Source organism: Elephantulus edwardii, unplaced genomic scaffold, assembly GCF_000299155.1.
Source record: "Elephantulus edwardii isolate Elephantulus edwardi_28Jun2011 unplaced genomic scaffold, EleEdw1.0 scaffold00086, whole genome shotgun sequence".
NCBI lineage: Eukaryota > Metazoa > Chordata > Mammalia > Macroscelidea > Macroscelididae > Elephantulus > Elephantulus edwardii.
The window spans coordinates 1,062,724-1,079,789 of NW_006399836.1; positions in this window are offsets into that span (position 1 = coordinate 1,062,724).

Below are 17,066 nucleotides of genomic sequence, written 5' to 3' on the forward strand. Positions count from 1 at the left end.
AATGAGTGACGGAGCTGCTATGGGTTTGCTTGGTTTGATGGTGGGGACACTTGGGTGATGGCTGTTCTCAGTGTGCACATCCTTTGGGGTGACGTGAGGAAAAGAACTACTCGAACATCCACAAGGAATTTGCTTTTATTTTGGTGTTACCATCGAGTTGGATCTGACTGGCACGAGGAGTTTGCCCCTCCTTCTCCAGCACAGCATCTGGTGGATTTGAACTGTGCACCTTTGAGATTGCAGGGCACCTTCTTGTCACTAGGCCACCAGAGTTCCCTAGAATTCGCTTTTCTAACACTCTGTCCTGGGTTCACGTGACCGCTCACTGAGGGCTGCAGGGACCCAGCAGGGCTGCTCCACCCCAGGTTCTGCCTTCACCTTCGGGCCGCAGCAGGCTCCTGGGAACACGCCTCGAGCTGGAATCGTCAGAGGCTTCCCTTGGGGGGGACCGGAGCCCCTGCCCTGAGCCATGAGGAGGGGCAGAAGTGGTGGGCAGTGTGCGGGACCGTTAATGTGGGATGAATGTGGGGATCTGCCGTCCTGTTTGTGACATGTATGTAGCCCCCAGGAGGAGGACACCCAAGGTGCAGAGGCCGGGTCCACCTCCCAGCACAGATGGGTTGAGAAGGGGCCCCCACCCCCAGTCCCCACAGATGCTGCATCTGGAAGGGGAGGGACCAGGCAGCAAGCGAGGGGTGCACGCTGGAAGAAGGAGGTGCAGACAGCTCAGCCCTGCCTGACCTGTTCAGCCCTGCCCCCCCAAGTGTCCCTGCTCTCTGAGAGGACAGAGAAATGCTCTCTGCATTGGATGGTGGTGGTCAGGGCACCCTGCTGGACTGGGAGACTGTTAAATGCTCATCTCTGGGCCTCAGTTTCTGTGGTGCAGTGAGCGGTCCATTGTCCCAGCCCAGGGAACAGCAGCGCATCAGCTCAGAAGCATCGATGCTATGGGGGGGCGTGCTGAGGACACATCTAGGTTTTCAGGTTAGCTGTGGCCTGGCTGTCCCCGCCTCTCCATCGGGCAGAGCTGCTGGTGGCCTCAGGCACCATGGCCGCTGCTCACAAGCCCTTCGGGGTTGGCCCCATCCTCTGAATGCCCACACTCAGGATGGGCCCCCTAAGAGGCCCTCACTATCCCACCACAGCCCGCCTCATCACTTTCTCCCCTCCAGGGAGCCTTGGTGGTGTAGTGGGCTAAATGTTGGGCCACTGACTGAAAGAGGTCAGCAGTTCAAGTCCACCAGCCACTCTGGAGGAAACGTGGCAGTCTGCTTCCATGGGTTCCAGCACTGGAGACCACCAGAGCATTAAACTCTGGAGGGTCCCTGGGAGCTAGGAGGCACAGTGGCGGTGGTCTGCAGAGCAGGCCTCATAGTGCACTAGCCTGGCTTGCGTGCGTGGCTGGAGCACGAGCCCAGGGGACAGTGGGTCACCAGCAAGGAGGGGAGGAGGCTGTCCCCATGTTCACACGGGGTCTGCTGGGAGGACATGATCACAGATGCTGTCCTGGCCTTTTCTTCTCCCGGCCAGCTCTCTACGGGGCCTCCTACTCCCAGTGGCCTTGTGCAGCCCCTCCTCACTGCCACCTCCTCTCCAGACCAGCTCCAGTACACCACCTTGTAGCACGGAGCTCTCAGCACCCCACTATGAGGCGGCCGGGTCCCCAATTACAGCAGGAACATACAGGCCACACAAAGGAGCAATCTCTCTGATGGTAGAGTTAGGCACCAGGGCAGGGGACATGGAAACACTGCAAACCCACTTACGTCACATGGTAGGTTAGGGCCAAACTCCCAGCCATGTGACACAGACATCAGGGAGCCTGTCCCGCTCCCCAGGTGAGGAGAATGGGTGGGACCAACGCTGAGGGCTGAATCCAGAGAAGACCAGAAACAGCTCAAAACCAACATTTATTTGGCTCTCCCCACCCCACCAAAATCCACTCCGGCAGATGATCTTCTGTGGTGGGGACCATGGACACGGGGGTGTGACCAGCACTCCCCCCGCTGCCCACCACGACGACCAATCTTGGAGAGGAGGGTCCTTCTCAGGACAGGCAGGAGCCGGCCGCTAACCAGTAACGACCACAGAGGTATGAGGAATTCATTGCAATTAAAAAATAAACCCCAAAAAACTGCAGTGTGAAACCTCAGGAGTGGCCCAGCACTACCTCAAGGGTTAAATATAAAAAAACGAACCATCAAACAACAGGGTAAAAAAAGCAAGACATGAAAATAAGGCCACATGCCACCTCCAGGGTGGTGGTCTCGGGCAGGACCAGCCCACCCGCCGCCGGGTCATCACTTGGACAGGAGGAGGCCGAGCACCACGCCGAGAAGCAGCAGCGTCAGGGGGAGCACCTGCTCACACACCTGGTGGGGGGCCACCTGCGGGAGGAGGACAGGAGTGAGGGTCCTGGCCCAGTGCTGCGGGGGCTTCCGGAAGCTTCGCCAGCATCACTGTGCCCTCCACGCACGTGGTGACAAGCACACACAGATGAGGCTGAGGGGAAGATGGGCTGGGGGACCTGGGAAGCACACCTGTAGATGTGAAGGGGTCAGGGCAGCGAGACCCCAAAAACATGAGCTTGGGAGAAGGGCCAGAGGGAGAGGGACCCTGCAGAAGGGCCCAGAAGGATGGAACATGGGTGAGAATACACGTCCTGCTCTCGGCATGTGGGGGGACAGACACGGGGCCCCAGGACATTAGGAAAGTGACTTCACAGAAGACAGCTGCCCTGAGCCAGGTAATGTCGTAGTGAGGGTTAAAGGGTGTGAGCAAAGGTGGAAACGTGTCAGGGCCGTGGGCCTGGGTCTGCTGTCTCACAGATGAAGCATTTGGGACCTTAGGCACCAGGCAGGTGATGCTGAACAGGTGAGGCAGGGAAGTGAGGCAACAGGGAGTGGTGTGGACTGTGGCAAAGCAGAGGGGCGGCCCGAAGAGATGGTCACTACCCCTGATGTGGTGTGCACCGCAGAGCTGTGATGTCAGCTCCAGATGGCATTCTCACCCAGTTCCTGCGGGCCAGGGGTCTCCGGATCCACGTGATCCCCCTGAGGCTGGTCAGACACGCGTTAAATCTTCTAAAAACAGCCTTCACACCCGGCTGGACGTAGTTGAAAACGAAGCTGTAAGTGAAGGGGGGCAAGGTGGTCATTGCCACAGGAATGGAGGTAAACGGCTTCCCCACCCAACCCGGCCCCTTCCCTGGAGCTCACCAACGAGGTCCCCCACCTCGGGTATTTCCTGTTCACAAACTCCTATCAAACCCCTTCTTAGATAAGTCCATTCCTTACAAATGAGCCAAAGGGCCTCCATGTGCCATGCTGGCCTGCCTGCCCGCCTACCTGGCTGGGGTTTGGTCAGGATGGCACTCTGTCCACAGGCCTCACTGTCCGCTGGTCAGTGTGGAGAGTGGGCCTGTCCTCCAGAGGTGGGTCCTTTCAGCGGAGTTGGGGGAAGGCACAGAGCCAGGCTGGCTGTTCAAGATTTCACGTCACCAAAAAGCTGTTCCAAGTCCCAATCCCAGGACAATGACCGTAACTTTGGAAACAGAGTCCCTGAAGCTGTCTTCAGTTCACACAGGTCCTACCAGAACAGAGTCCCTGAAGCTGTCTTCAGTTCACACAGGTCCTACCAGAGTGCACATGGTAAATCTAATCCTGTCTGACCAACCAAAACAGACCTACTCACAGCCCATCATGACTCCTGCCAGGGCTGCCAGATTCCTGAGTCTGTAAATCCTGGTGGGGGCAGAGCACCTCACCGCTCTCCCTGGGAGCAGCTGGTGGATTCAAACCACAGCCCCTTGGTTAGCAGCCCCCACACACTACGACACCACGGCTCCCTAATCCTATACAGCAGGTGTCCTTAGAGGTACACGGGAAGATCACGGCACCTGTAAGCCATGAACACCTGTCCAGGACCCCACACGACACGCAAGGAGACACAGACCTTCCCCTGCAGAAGACAGAGGCCACTGCACGGTGACCGTATGGGGCAGAGGACAGCAGCCCTGGAGGTGGCCAAGGCTGGAATCTCTGCAAGAACAACGCTGTTTCTCCTGCAGAGCAGCCGATGGATTTGAACCGTCAACCCTTCAGCTAGCAGTCAAGGGCTCAACCACTGTGCTCAGGACTCCTTGGAGAAAGCGTGCTCCGGAACACAGAAGGGCGGCCAGCTGTCACTGCGCTGACTTGCGTGCTGCTGCGACGCTGTGAGCTGCCACTGGGGTTTCAGGTCTCTGCAGAGTCGCCCCTGAGGGCAGGGGTCAGCAGATCTTCCAGACGGAGATGAAGGACGGAGACCTGGCGATCTACCAAAACAACTGGCCAGTGGAGACCCGACGAGACGAGAACACTGGTGACTGCAGGAGGACGTCGCCAGGTCAGGGGGCCTGAAACCTGGGGACATGCTGCCTCCTGTAGCGAACATTTTCAGGGTCTCCACTTGCTAATCTGTCACTTAAAAGTGAGACAAAAACCAGCCACACCATCTACTAATAACACAGACTGGGGGACGTATGGAGCAGGAGCCCGGGATACTTGGTGGTGGTGGTGGAGGTGTACCATCCAGCTGGCAATGACCCACAGCTGACCCTCCAGCAGGTTTTCAGAGGCTGTAAACCACACGGGACAAGACTGCTCATGTTGGGGAGGAAGGGAGAGTCTGGCCAGGACAGATCACCTAAGGTCCAGATAAATACAAGCCTCCCAACGGCCTTTAATATGGGGTAGAGAAAGCTCCCGTGTTCGGCTGTACCTGCTCGAGAAAGCTCGCCACCTGGGAAGACGGCTGCTGCGTCTGTTGACCTGGGAGTGGTCCCCACGGGGCTGAGGTTCTCCTGACCAATCCGCATGCCCCACGTCCTGTCTTCCTGTTTACATGCTTGTATATAAGTGCGCTGCAGTCCCAATAAAACTGAGCTGGATCGACTCTGCTCCTCTCCCAGAGTGCTGTGTCTCCGTCAGACAGTGACATGCTCATTTTTCTCCTGCCAAGAAGCTGGTGGATCCGAACCGTGTACCTGGGTGCTGGCAGCACACTACCTCCCCACTCTACACAAAAATGTCTATTTATATTCCAGGCACTGGTGTTGATGTCACTGAGTCAGAACCGGCTCACAGCTGACCGACCCACCAGTGGGTTTTCAGGCTGTAAACTGTCCAGAAGGAGACTGGCCATCTCTCTCTCACGGAGGGGGAGTCAAACCACCCGCTTCTGAATTGGCAGCACAAACTCCCTAACCACTGGCCCATCAGAGCACTCTCCCAGCCATTAATGAGTTAAATGCACTGTTACTGGCCATTCTGAATCAGATTATCACTCCATCTACTATGCCAGCCATCGACAAATTGAAGAGGAAAGATAAATTGCATTTATCAGCAAAAAGATTTTACATCGGTCCCAAAGTGTGGTGTGATTGTCACAAGATCATACCACACAACTATAAGGAATATCAGTTAATACAAAGAGTATTCAAATTTAATACACATCAACCACTTCTTATGAGTGCCATCGAGTCGACCCCAACTCATAGCAACATTATGAACAAGAGCTCTGAGCCCTGTCCTATCCTGAGCCAACCTCACTATCTTTGACACAACTGACCCCACTGCCAAAGTCGCTGTGTCAATCCCTCGCATCCAGCATCTTCCTCTCTTGTGCCGACCTCTACCCTTCCAAGCATGATGTTCCTCTCCAACGACTGGCCGCTACTGACAACGTGCCCGAAGTATGTGAGAACAAGAGTTTAAAACCTTAAACCCTTCCCTCCGAGGAGCAACCTGGTTTTTCACTATCTCCAGGGAGAACTGTCTGTTCTCCTGGCAGTCCATGGTACGTTCAATATTCTTCATGCATAACAAGCAACTGAGAAGACCAAGGCTTAGATCAGGCACATCTTAGCCTTCAGACTGACATCACCGCTCTTTAGCACCCTGGAGAGGTCCTTCACACATTTTTGCATCTCATGGTACTGACTTCCTAACTGTTGGTGCTGACTGTGGATCTGAACAAGAGGAAATCATTAACAAGCCCAATCTTTTCTCTGTTGTGATGCTGCCTCTGGAGAACAGCACTATTGGCCCACTGGTAAGGATTTCTGTTTTCTTGATGTTGAGATGCAATCCATACTGAAGGCTGCAGTCCTTGACCTTCTGCAGCAAACACATCGTTAATGCCTCCCACAATAGATTATTTTTTTCAAGCCCACTTCTGCTCTCAGAAATGGATCCATTCTTTCTCTTCCGGAGACGCTGTGTAGAGGCATTCAAAATGGTCCAGCGTCTGACCTACCGTCGTAGGCTGTCCTACAACACAGCCTCTAACAAAACTAGGCTGTCCCGAACCCCTGGTAACAGAATTGTTTACCTTTATACCAAGAAGGTTGGAAAGGCACCAAAATCTGCATGTGGTGTGTGCCCAGGCCGACTAAGAGGGGTCCGAGCTGTGAGACCTGAAGTCCTCATGAGGTTGTCAAAAACAAAAAAGCATGTCAGCAGAGCTTATGGTGGTTCCATGTGTGCTAAGTGTGTCCGTGACAGGATCAAGCGTGCTTTCCTTATTGAGGAGCAGAAAATTGTTGTGAAAGTACTGAAGGCACAAGCACAAAGTCAGAAAGCTAAATAAAAAATGGTGCATGTTTAATAAATTAAAAAAAAAAAAGAAATGGATCCAACATGATAGTGATAATGACTAAGGGATGGAAATGCAAAAGTGAAAAATAAAAGAAGGATCTGAAGGTAGAAAATAATATAAAATTTACAGGAACTTTGGTGGCCCAGTGGCAAGAAGCTGCACTGCAATTCCAGAGGTACATGGTTTGAAGGAGGGGCAATGTCCTCCTGTACCAGTCAGATCTGATTTGATGGTACATGCATATAAATAAGGATAAAAATAAAATAATAAAATTTTAAAAATTACATTAGGGGGTATACCACGATAATTTTGCAAGACCAACAACATAAATGATGACTACACACATGGACCCCCGTCAGATAGAATTCCCAGGAATCACTCTGTGGGAAGGGATGATGAAAAAGATCAGAAAAAGGCCAGGGGCCAACTGGGGGGCAGACCATCAACTGCTCATATGCAAACTCAAGTTCAAAACCAGTCCATGAAAGCCAAAGTATGACTGTGAGTATGGGACCATCTCAAGGCTAGCTTTGACACACTGAACACAAATAAATGAAGACCAAGGGCATCACAGATGAAGAAAACAAGAAGTCATCAAAAGATAACCCAGAAAAGACCACAAATGGAAGTCACAAGAGACGCTGACATCAACCATTTCAAGAGGTAGCAAATGATCAAACATCAATGGTTTGGAAGGAAGAAGTCCAAGGGATCCTAGACTTGATGGAATCCCAGTTAATACGTTTCAGCAAACACTGGAAGTGCTCGCTTGTTTATGCCATGATCTGGGTCCACCGAACACTGGCCCGCTGACTGAGAGAGACCTGTATTTATGCTTCATCTAAAGAAAGGCGATCCAACAGAATGCAGGCGCTAAGTTAACACACGGACATCAAGTTTTCCTAAAGATGATTAAAAAGCGGTTGCAGTGGTACACTGGCTGGGCACTGCCCGGAATTCAAGCTGTGATCAGAAGGGGACGTGAACGAAGAGTGTTGTGGCAGACACCGGCAGACACCTGACGCATCACGCTGACAGCAGAGAATCTAGAAAGACGCCCGCCATGTGTCCTTGACCGTGCGAAGGCCCTGACTGTAGGAGTGAAGGGTGATGCTGAGAAGAGTGGGGGTGTCCTAGCACTAAGGAGCGTCTGTCACTCTAAGCAGAGACCCCTCCGGGGGACGTGCCATCTTGGCTCGATGAGGACCAAGGAGGAGGGGTTCTGGGTTTGCATGGTTCCCTCACCTGGGGGCTCCGAGGACACACCGCTGGGGGTCCATCTGAGCCCACTGCCCAGGGTTCCTCCCCTCCCCCTTCCCTGGGTAGCACGGTTACCTGTGCAGGGAGGTGAGGGCCATCCAGGCCAGCTGGACGAGGCGGGGGCTCCTCAGCCACAGGTCCATTTCGTCCCCGATGCGGGCCAGCCGCAGGCCCACCCGGGTGAAGTTGCTGTGTGTGGGGGGACATGAGACCATGAGGGACTTCTCCGGACCCACCCTGGGGGGCAGCTGTAGGGAAGCCTCTGGAGGGACGGCAGCTAGTCCCTGTCCTTAAATGGTGTTAACTGGGGGGGCGGCCAACCTCCCTCTCCTCCTCTGGGTGGTCTCAGCTCTGTCCAAATGGACCCCCTTCCTGAGGCAAGACAGGAAGTTGTTCTACCATTGAGAGGCCAGCAATACCTTTAGTGTGCAAGCCCCCAGGTGGGCAGCAGGAGTGACCTTTCTGTGGCCAGCATGTCCCCAAAGACACTACCATGGCCGAGACTTCCAGAAGCTGATGGAGAAGGGGGCTGGGGGCCAGGCCTCCTCCATCAACAGGGCTGGTTTCCCAGGGCTGCTGCCCACTCAACCTGTCCCTCATGGGGTAAGGGACCCTGGGACCGACTCCCAGACCCCCACTCCCCTCAACCTCAGACAGCAGGGACTGGCTCAGCAAGGTGAATCCCGGTGGAGGGAGAGGCTGCCCAGCACCCTGCCCACCCAGAGACAGAAACACAGTGGGGGTGAGCTGAGATCACAGCCTTTGTCCACTGTCTGCACCCCCCACCCCCAGCACCCGCCCTCTCTGCCTACATTTCATTCTGGTGACTCACTTGGGAATTCCCAAGGACAAGCCTCTAGGGATCAGGGGCTCAGGTGACCTGCTGTCCAAACCCTGGCTTCCAGCAGGTCTCCGCCTACTCCAGGAGCCAGTGAAGGCCTGGGGGCTGTTCCTCGACAGGGCCATGGGCAGGCTTGGCACCCGCCCTTTCCGGCACCCCCAGAACCCTACGCTCAACTTCTGACCTTGTCTGCAAATGGAATAAGAAGAGTAGAGGAGGCCCCTCTGGCTCTAAAGCCCCAAAGGCCAGCATCCAAGGACAGGGGCCTCCAGAGGCCCTGACCATGGGTGGGGCCGCTCTGGGGGGGAATGCTGACTATATGTATTTTAATCTAAGAAGGCAGCATCTGGTGTCTGGGTGAGCTGAGGGAACAGCCGGCCTGCCTGGGGAAAGGGCCACCTGGGGCAGGGTCCCCGACTCTCTAGCACAGCGCTGGGTGGCTCTCAGGATGCCATATCTTCACTGGCACAGGTTAGGGGGAGGGACAGGAGGGAGAAAAAAAAGTCCATCCCACCTACAGGAAGAGGCCAGAGGACCACGTGCTGCTGTGTGTGTGCCCTGACAAGAGGTCCACAGCCCATTTTAGTCATGGACCCTCCTCAACTCTGCCCCAGACCCCAAGATCACCTCAGCTCTGGGCTCACATCAGCACCAGGCCCCGGGCTGGACCCACATGAGCCCCAAGTCCACCTCACCTCGAGGCCCACCTCCAGGTTCCCCGGGATCATGGTCCTGGGGCACTTCTCCCTCCATCCTCCACGTCAGACCAGGAGCTGCATCCAAGGCCTCACGCCCTCCCTCTCCCGGGATCCATTCTCACTTTCAAACGGCTGGCCCTCTCTCCTCCTTGAGGCAGGAAAGCCCCAGACCAGGTTCCTGTGCCCACGAGTCTGGCTATTCTGGGCCACTGTCAAAGGTCCACTTCATGTCTGTGAGCGTGTCAGGGGCTCTAGGGGACCTGTCAGGAGCTGGGATGGGTCACACTGACATCAGCTACAGAAGGACCCCAGGGGACATGTCCTGGACACTGGCCTCTGTGACCACAACCAGACACTTCCTCTCAGGATTCCCAGCTTTGGAGGCCGCTGGTCACAGAACACTCTGGCCAAGATGACACATCCAGGCTGGCTCTTTTGGCCTGTCCAGGGCCACCAAGCAGGAACGAGGCATGAGGAAGGCCACCCGGGGCAGGGTTGGGGCCACACAGCTTACAGGGCAGCCTACCTGATGGGAGGGGCTGAGAGGTCGGTGGATTCCAAGTACACGGTGGAGTCAGTCATGCCCGAAACCTCCTCACTGGGCACCTGTCCAGGGACCAGCCTGGGCAAGTGGCGGACAAGTGGGACGTTCCTGCGGACAGACCCAGCTTGAGACATTTCTCCTCTGGGGAAGAAAACAAGAGTGTGGCTGAAACCCTCAATGATGCTCCAGTTCCCTGACCCAACTCTGCTGAGGTGTCCACCAGGCCCCGCTGGCCCCCACAGCCTGGAACAATGCCCATCCTGGGCAGCTAGGCACCTCTGCCCAAGCCACCCCGTCTCTGGCCTCAGTCCCCGTTAACTACATAACAAGGGCTTCACGCACTCACACTTGCCAGATACGGTCATTTGTGTCCCTGACCTCCGACCACCTTGTTCCTTGACTAGAACTCTAAGTGGGTCTGGATTCTCATAGGTCTCAGCCTAGAAAAATGACCTCATGCTGGGAATGGGTCAGCAAAAGGTGAACCCTTCACTAAGGTGGACGGACACAGTGACTCTGACCTAAGTGTCCCAGCGACTGTGAAGATGGCACAGGATAGGATGAAGTCCAGCTCTGTGGTTCACAGGTGGCTATGACCCGGTCAGCTCAACACTTACACCCCCCCCCACACACACACATCTGCATCAAGAAGCCTGAGGTACAGACAGTGTCATGGTGGAGAGTGTGCTCTGGACCCAAACAGCCCTCCAGCTCTGTCCCTTACCATGTGACCCTACTGTTAGGTACCACGGAGCTGAATGTGACTCATAGGACCTTCACATACAACAGACCAAAACCCGCCCCACAACCACACTGTGCTTGTGTCCTCATGGGTCTCCCTCTCCTCTTCTGACCCCTCCTGACACATGCTGAGAATCTCACTGTCCTTGCCTCTAAGACGCACCTCAGCTGCAACTCTTCTAAGAAAGATTTGCTCTTCTGCCAGACCAGGGTATTCAATCCCCTCCATCGACACCACTATTCAAAGGCATTGATTACAGTCACCAGTCTGCCTCACCCACTACCCAGCTTTTACACACATGCAAAGTTAGTTACGTAGGTGCTGTTGAGTAGAGTACGGCCCATAGCAACCCCATGGCAAAAGAACTGACCCTGGCTCTATCCTGCACCATCCTCACACTTCCTGATATACAAGAGCCCGTTGGAGCAGTCACCGGGCCAATTCACCTGGCTGAGGGTCTTCTCTCCTTCGCCGATGCTTCACCTTTCCAAGGACGACGTCCTTCTCCAAGAAACAGACCCTCCTAGCAACTTGTCCAAAGTATGTGAGGTGAAGCCTCATCATTCTTGCCTCCAAAGAGCACTACGGCTGCACCCTCTCCAAGACATAGCTGTTTGTTCTCCTGGCTGTCCATGGGATGTTCAGGGCTCTTCTCCAACACCACAGCTCAAAGATATCAATTGTTCTATCATCCTCATTCATTGCCCAGCTCTTCAGATATATAGCAAGTGATCAGAAAGACCATGGCCTGAATCAGATGCACCTTAGTCTTCAAACTGACATCATTACTCCTCAATAATTTGAGGAGGTCCCTAACTGCAGATTTTCCCAGTGCAATGAGTCACCTATTTCCTGATTGTTGGTACCAAAGGTGTTAATTGTGGACCCAAGCAAGATGAAGTTGTTGACAATTTCAATCTCCTCTCCATCCATTATGACACTGTCTAGCAGTGGTGGCGGTGGTGGTTGATTGCCTTCGAGTTCAGCATGACTCATAGAGACCCTACGAACAAAAGGCCTGAAGCCCCTCTACAACTACGGACATTTATCAAAGTTCATTGAGTTTCCGGAGGCACGTGGGTATCTCTTTTTTTTTCTTGACACTGAGATAGATGTAATCCAGACCAAAGGCTGCATTCCTTGATCTTCTCCAACAAGTGCTTCAAGTCCTCACTTTCAGCAAGCAAGGTTGTATCATCTGCAAAATATAGGTTATTGATGAGTCTCCTTCCAATCCTGATGCCAAACTCCACTTTATAGAGTCCAGTTTCTCAGATAATTTTCTCAGCCTACAGACTGAACGGGTATGGAGAGAGAATATAACCCTAATGCAATCCCTTCTCAATTTGAATATGAAGTTATGTGTGATGTAAAATGGGTTTACCGGTTAAGCACACTTTTATTGGGCAGATTCAATGGAGGAATCCCTTTCAAGTATCTTGCACAAAGCCTGGCATGGGGTGGGACAGGCAGGCATGAGCCACTAATACCTTGACACTTGAACATCATTCTAATAACATCCTGGCCTTGTTTATGTTATTGAACTTTTAGTCACATCTGCTGCATGTGGGAGCCCTCCTTTGAGTAAACTGGATTCTTAGCTATAAGGCTGGTACTGTTAAATTTCTTTTATTGGTTTGCATGTAATCATTTATATACATCGTATTTTGAACATGTACGTTGTGTTTTTACAATCATTAGTGTACATTATAATTTCTATAATTACCATTACTCTATGCCTAGTATCATCCCATGTTTTCAGGATCCCATTAAACTTTCCCAGTTACTTCACACGCACACCCCCCCACTAAGCTCTGCTATCCCACTGATTTTACCCCCTTCCTCTTTTCCTGCCCCCTCTTCTCTCCTCTCCCTTTTGAACGTTTATACACATCTTACTCTGTTCTATTCCTATTGGCTGCATGCAGTATTTGTCCTTGAATAACTAAGACACTGTGCTCAGGAAAATGCTCTCTAGTCTCTCCCAAGATGTAGAGCATTTTACAAAATCGCTGCTCCTGAGGGCTGCCTAGTCTTCCATTGTGTGATGCACCAGTTTCTCAATCAGTTCATCTGCTGACGGGCATCTGGGCTACTTCCTTTTTTTTGCTGCGGTGACTAACGCTGCTATGGACATAGGTGTGTAAGGGTTGGTATTTTTTTTTTAAATGTCATATTGTGTTTTTAGAAAAAGATTTACGAGCAAATTAGGTTCTCAGGTCACAATGGCTCAACTCCGTCTTTCACTGAACCGAACTTCTGTCCCTACTGCTCTCATGTCCCTACCCAGTAACGATCTTCTCATGTGGGTGTGAAGAGGAACTGTGGATCTTTGGATCTCCTCTGGATGAGGTGTTTTGGTTTGTTTTTTTTTTAAGACATCGTATGAATTGGTGACAACCTGTATTTTGTGTAACTGGTGACTCAACCTGTTACTTCACTAAAGTCTGTCTCAGGAAAACAGCCTCTGAGAGTCCCCCAGTCTCATCTGGTCCTGTAAATTTGGACTTGAAAAAGATTCTGCAGTTCTTCTCCCAATCTATCAGGCTTCATTTATCTGGTCCCTCGTCAGCAGTGGTGCCGGGCACCATCTAGGTCTTCTGGTCTCGGGGAAGACAAGGCTGTGGCGCTGAAGGCTGTCAGCCCTGCTGACTGTTTCTCCTCTGAGTCTCTGGTCTCCTCTTTCACTCCTGGCGAGCAGGGACCAATAGCTGTGTCTCAGAGGGCTGTCTGTAGCTTCTAAGACCCCAGATTTCATTCACCTGGCTAGAAGGAAGAACAGGAGCTCTGTGAACGGTTACTGCCAGTTGGTGAGCTGTCTGTAGGACTAAGTGTCGGAAATCAATTGTGTAGGGGTTTGGTGATGTCTCAAAAGTGTCCGTTAACTGTGTACTTTGTAATTGTGCACACAGAGATCTCCACGTCGAGGCTGGCATTTTGTTATTAAAACAGGGCAGTGAGGCGAGCTCTGGTGGCCTAGTGGCAAGAAGCTGCACTGCAATCCCAGAGGTGCACGGTTCAAATCCACCAGATGCTCTGCTGGAGACGGAGAAACAATCTCCTCCTGTACCTGTCAGATGTGATTTGACGGTACATGCACACAAAATAATAAAAAACCAAAAACCAAAAAAACCACAAAAAACCAGGACAGTGAGTCCTTCTCAAGGCTCAGCTTTCAGGCAAACAATACAAAGTCCCCTCCATGAGATGACCAGTAACGCCAGGAAGGCACTCGGACCTTGGTAACTGTCCACACAGAGTGCAGGGGGCAATGTGTACCCCATGTGTAAGTCCTGAAGGCAGGAAGGGGTAGGACAGGAAGACATTATGGTGAGACAAAGTGGTTCACAGCTGACCTTCCTGTGAATTTATGAAGCTGTAAATAGGGGAGAGGAGACTTCCGTCTTCCTCTCTCCTACCTGCTTGTGGATGTGAACGGCCAGAGATGGGGCAACCTTCTAGGGGTGCCTCCACCAGGGCTCCCCAGGATTAATAGAGATTATGATCACAAGGAAGAAGTGGGAAGAACGTGATTAATTGTGGATAGTGTACTCAGGTCAAAACACACATGCCCATGCATGACCTTGGTCTGGGCCTGCAGGACACCCACGGATAAGTATGCACACCCTGAACCAACAGAAGGGGGAGCTTATTCTCTGTTTCCAGCGGGTTAAAGAGCGAGAGGGGGCTGGAGATCAAGCACAAGGAAGAAGGGGGGCCTAGGACCGTCACCACGCCAGGTGTCCAGGGCTGACGTCTCCTTTCAGCAAAGTGTCAAAATGCACGAAACCAAGAGAAGGGCGGGTAGGGATGACGTCACTGGGCCATAGGCAGGAGGGATGGGGGTAGGTGGGGGCCCCAGGACTGCACATAGACACCCCCAACACAGAACAGGACTGCACTGCATCTTAGCACCGGGAGGAAGTGTGCATGGGCTGAATCTGCAGATGGCGTTGCCCACGTCTTTGGTTAAGTTTCTGGAGTGAGGCAGAGGAGGGGGAGGAAGGGGAGGAAGACGAGGGGAAACTGCAAAAACAGTCACCACCTGGCCTCTGCCCAGTCCACGCCTTCTCCTCCAGTCTGACCTCAGAGGTGGGGGACAGGGACAACACCTGCTGGGAGGGCACCTCCAGGCAAAAGCCCTGGACTCAGCAGGGCCCCCAGACTGTCCTCAACCACCAGGAGGACAAGGGGGAGGGGGCAGCCACAAACTCCAGAGCTGATGACAACTTCATCACTGAACCAACGACAGGGCCGAACGCACTGCCATCCAGCAGGTTCCTGCTGGGCAAGCGCCAGGGTTTCCCAGGCTGGGGCCTTGATGACAGAGCAGGTGCTGCTGCATCGCTCTCCCTCGGAGTAGCTGGAGGTTTGAACCACCAACCTTTTGATTACCAGCCACTGCATGTCACAGTCACAGAGGACTATCTGTGGCCGCCAGGCCTCCAGAGTCTATCAGCACTGATTTCCCGACAGCACAAGCTCACTTCCCATCTCCACCGTATTTCACACGCTCGGACCGACTGCCGGGGGGGGGGGTCTGTAAAATGCACCACCACCGGGGAAACAGCGTGGGACTGGCTCAAAACTAGAAGAACTCCCCACAGTCCAGAGGAGAACTGCCACACATGGTGGCCAGGGGTACAGGGTGGCCAGGGTACGGGGTGGCCAGGGACACAGGGTGGCCAGGGTACAAGGTCACCAGGGCACAAGGTCGGCAGGGCACGGGGTGGCCAGGGCCCAGGGTGACCAGGGGCACAGGGTTGCCAGGGGTACAGGTTGGCCAAGGGCACAGAGTCGCCAGGGCACAGGGTCACCAGGGCAGGGCGTTTATAGACGCAGCTGCCTCCTCATCCTGGGGAGAGGCTGGGGGATCGAACCACACACCTTTTGGTTAGCAGCCCCATGCTCAGTCCACCACACCTCCAGGTGAGCACTCACTGCCGTGGAGTCAGAACCGACCCGTGAGTGACCCTCCAGCAGGCTCTCAGAGGCAGTGACGAGCAGGGACGAGCAGGGAAAGAGGATGCCATCTCTCCCCCAAGGAGCAGGTGGGTGTGAGCAGTCTGTCAGCCCAACTCCTCACCGCTGGACACAGCCATGTGGGCTATATTGCCTCCAAGAACGACCTGGACGGTGCCCAGCAACCACGAAAGTCACAACTGGTTCTAGACAGAATGGGAGAAGAAGGTGGAGCAGAACAAAACAGTAATTTGTTTAAAGAAAGTCAACCAGAAGGGAGCTCTGGTGGTCTAGTGATAAGAAGCTGCACTGCAATCCCAGAAATCACAAAAAACCTGGAATACAGTGACCTGGACAACTGACTGTTAAAGATACTTTTCCATTCCCAAAGCAGGTGATTCAGTAGAATATAGAAATTATATTTTTAAAAAAGAATATAGAAATTATCAAATAATATCATTACTTTTCACATGCAAGCCAAATACTGCCGAGGATCATTTAGAAAATGGCTAGAACAGTACATAGGAAACTGCCAGAATTTCAAGCAGGATTTAGAAGAGGCTGTGACACCAGGAATTTCATTGCTGATGTCAGATGGATCCTGGCTGAAAGCTGAGAACACCAAAGAACGTCTATTTGTGCTTCATTGACTATGCAAAGGCATCTGACTGTGTGGATCGTAACAATGAAGAATGGTGATCCCGGAAAACTGAATTGTGTTCATGCAAAATGTACACCTAAATCAAGATGCCGCTGTCCGCACAAAGTAAGGAGACACTGCGTGGTTTAAAATCTGGAACGGTGAGCATTAGGACTGTATCCTTTCTCCACACCTATTTCATCGGTATGATGCACAGGCCTTTTGAGAAGCTGGCTAGGACAGCTGTGGTGTTGGAGCCAAGTGCTAAACATCCATGGACTGTCAAAAGAACAAACAAACAAGTGAGTCTTGGACAAGGTGCTGCCAGGGTACAAAGCTTCTTTCGCTTACTTCAGGCATGTTGCTAGAAAGGGGGGAATTCCTTGGACACCATGATAGCTAGGAAAAGTGGAAGGTCAGCGGAAGAAAGGAAGACCTTAAATGAGATCAACTGACACAGTCACTGCAGCAATGGGATCCAGTGTGTCAGAGACTGTGAGGATGGCACAAGACAGGTCAGTTTCAGATCTATCACTCACAGGGTAGCTATGAACTGTACCTGACTTGAAGCTACATATTTTTAAAATGGGAACCTAATTTGCTGTGTAAAGTTTCACCAAAACTGAATAAAATAATGTTTTGAAAGTCCACCATGGAGTTATACAATTTGATGGGGGAGGGGGTATGAGGGAAATTGGAAGAATCTGTTCTAGAAAACAATGTATTCAAATTTTATAAAT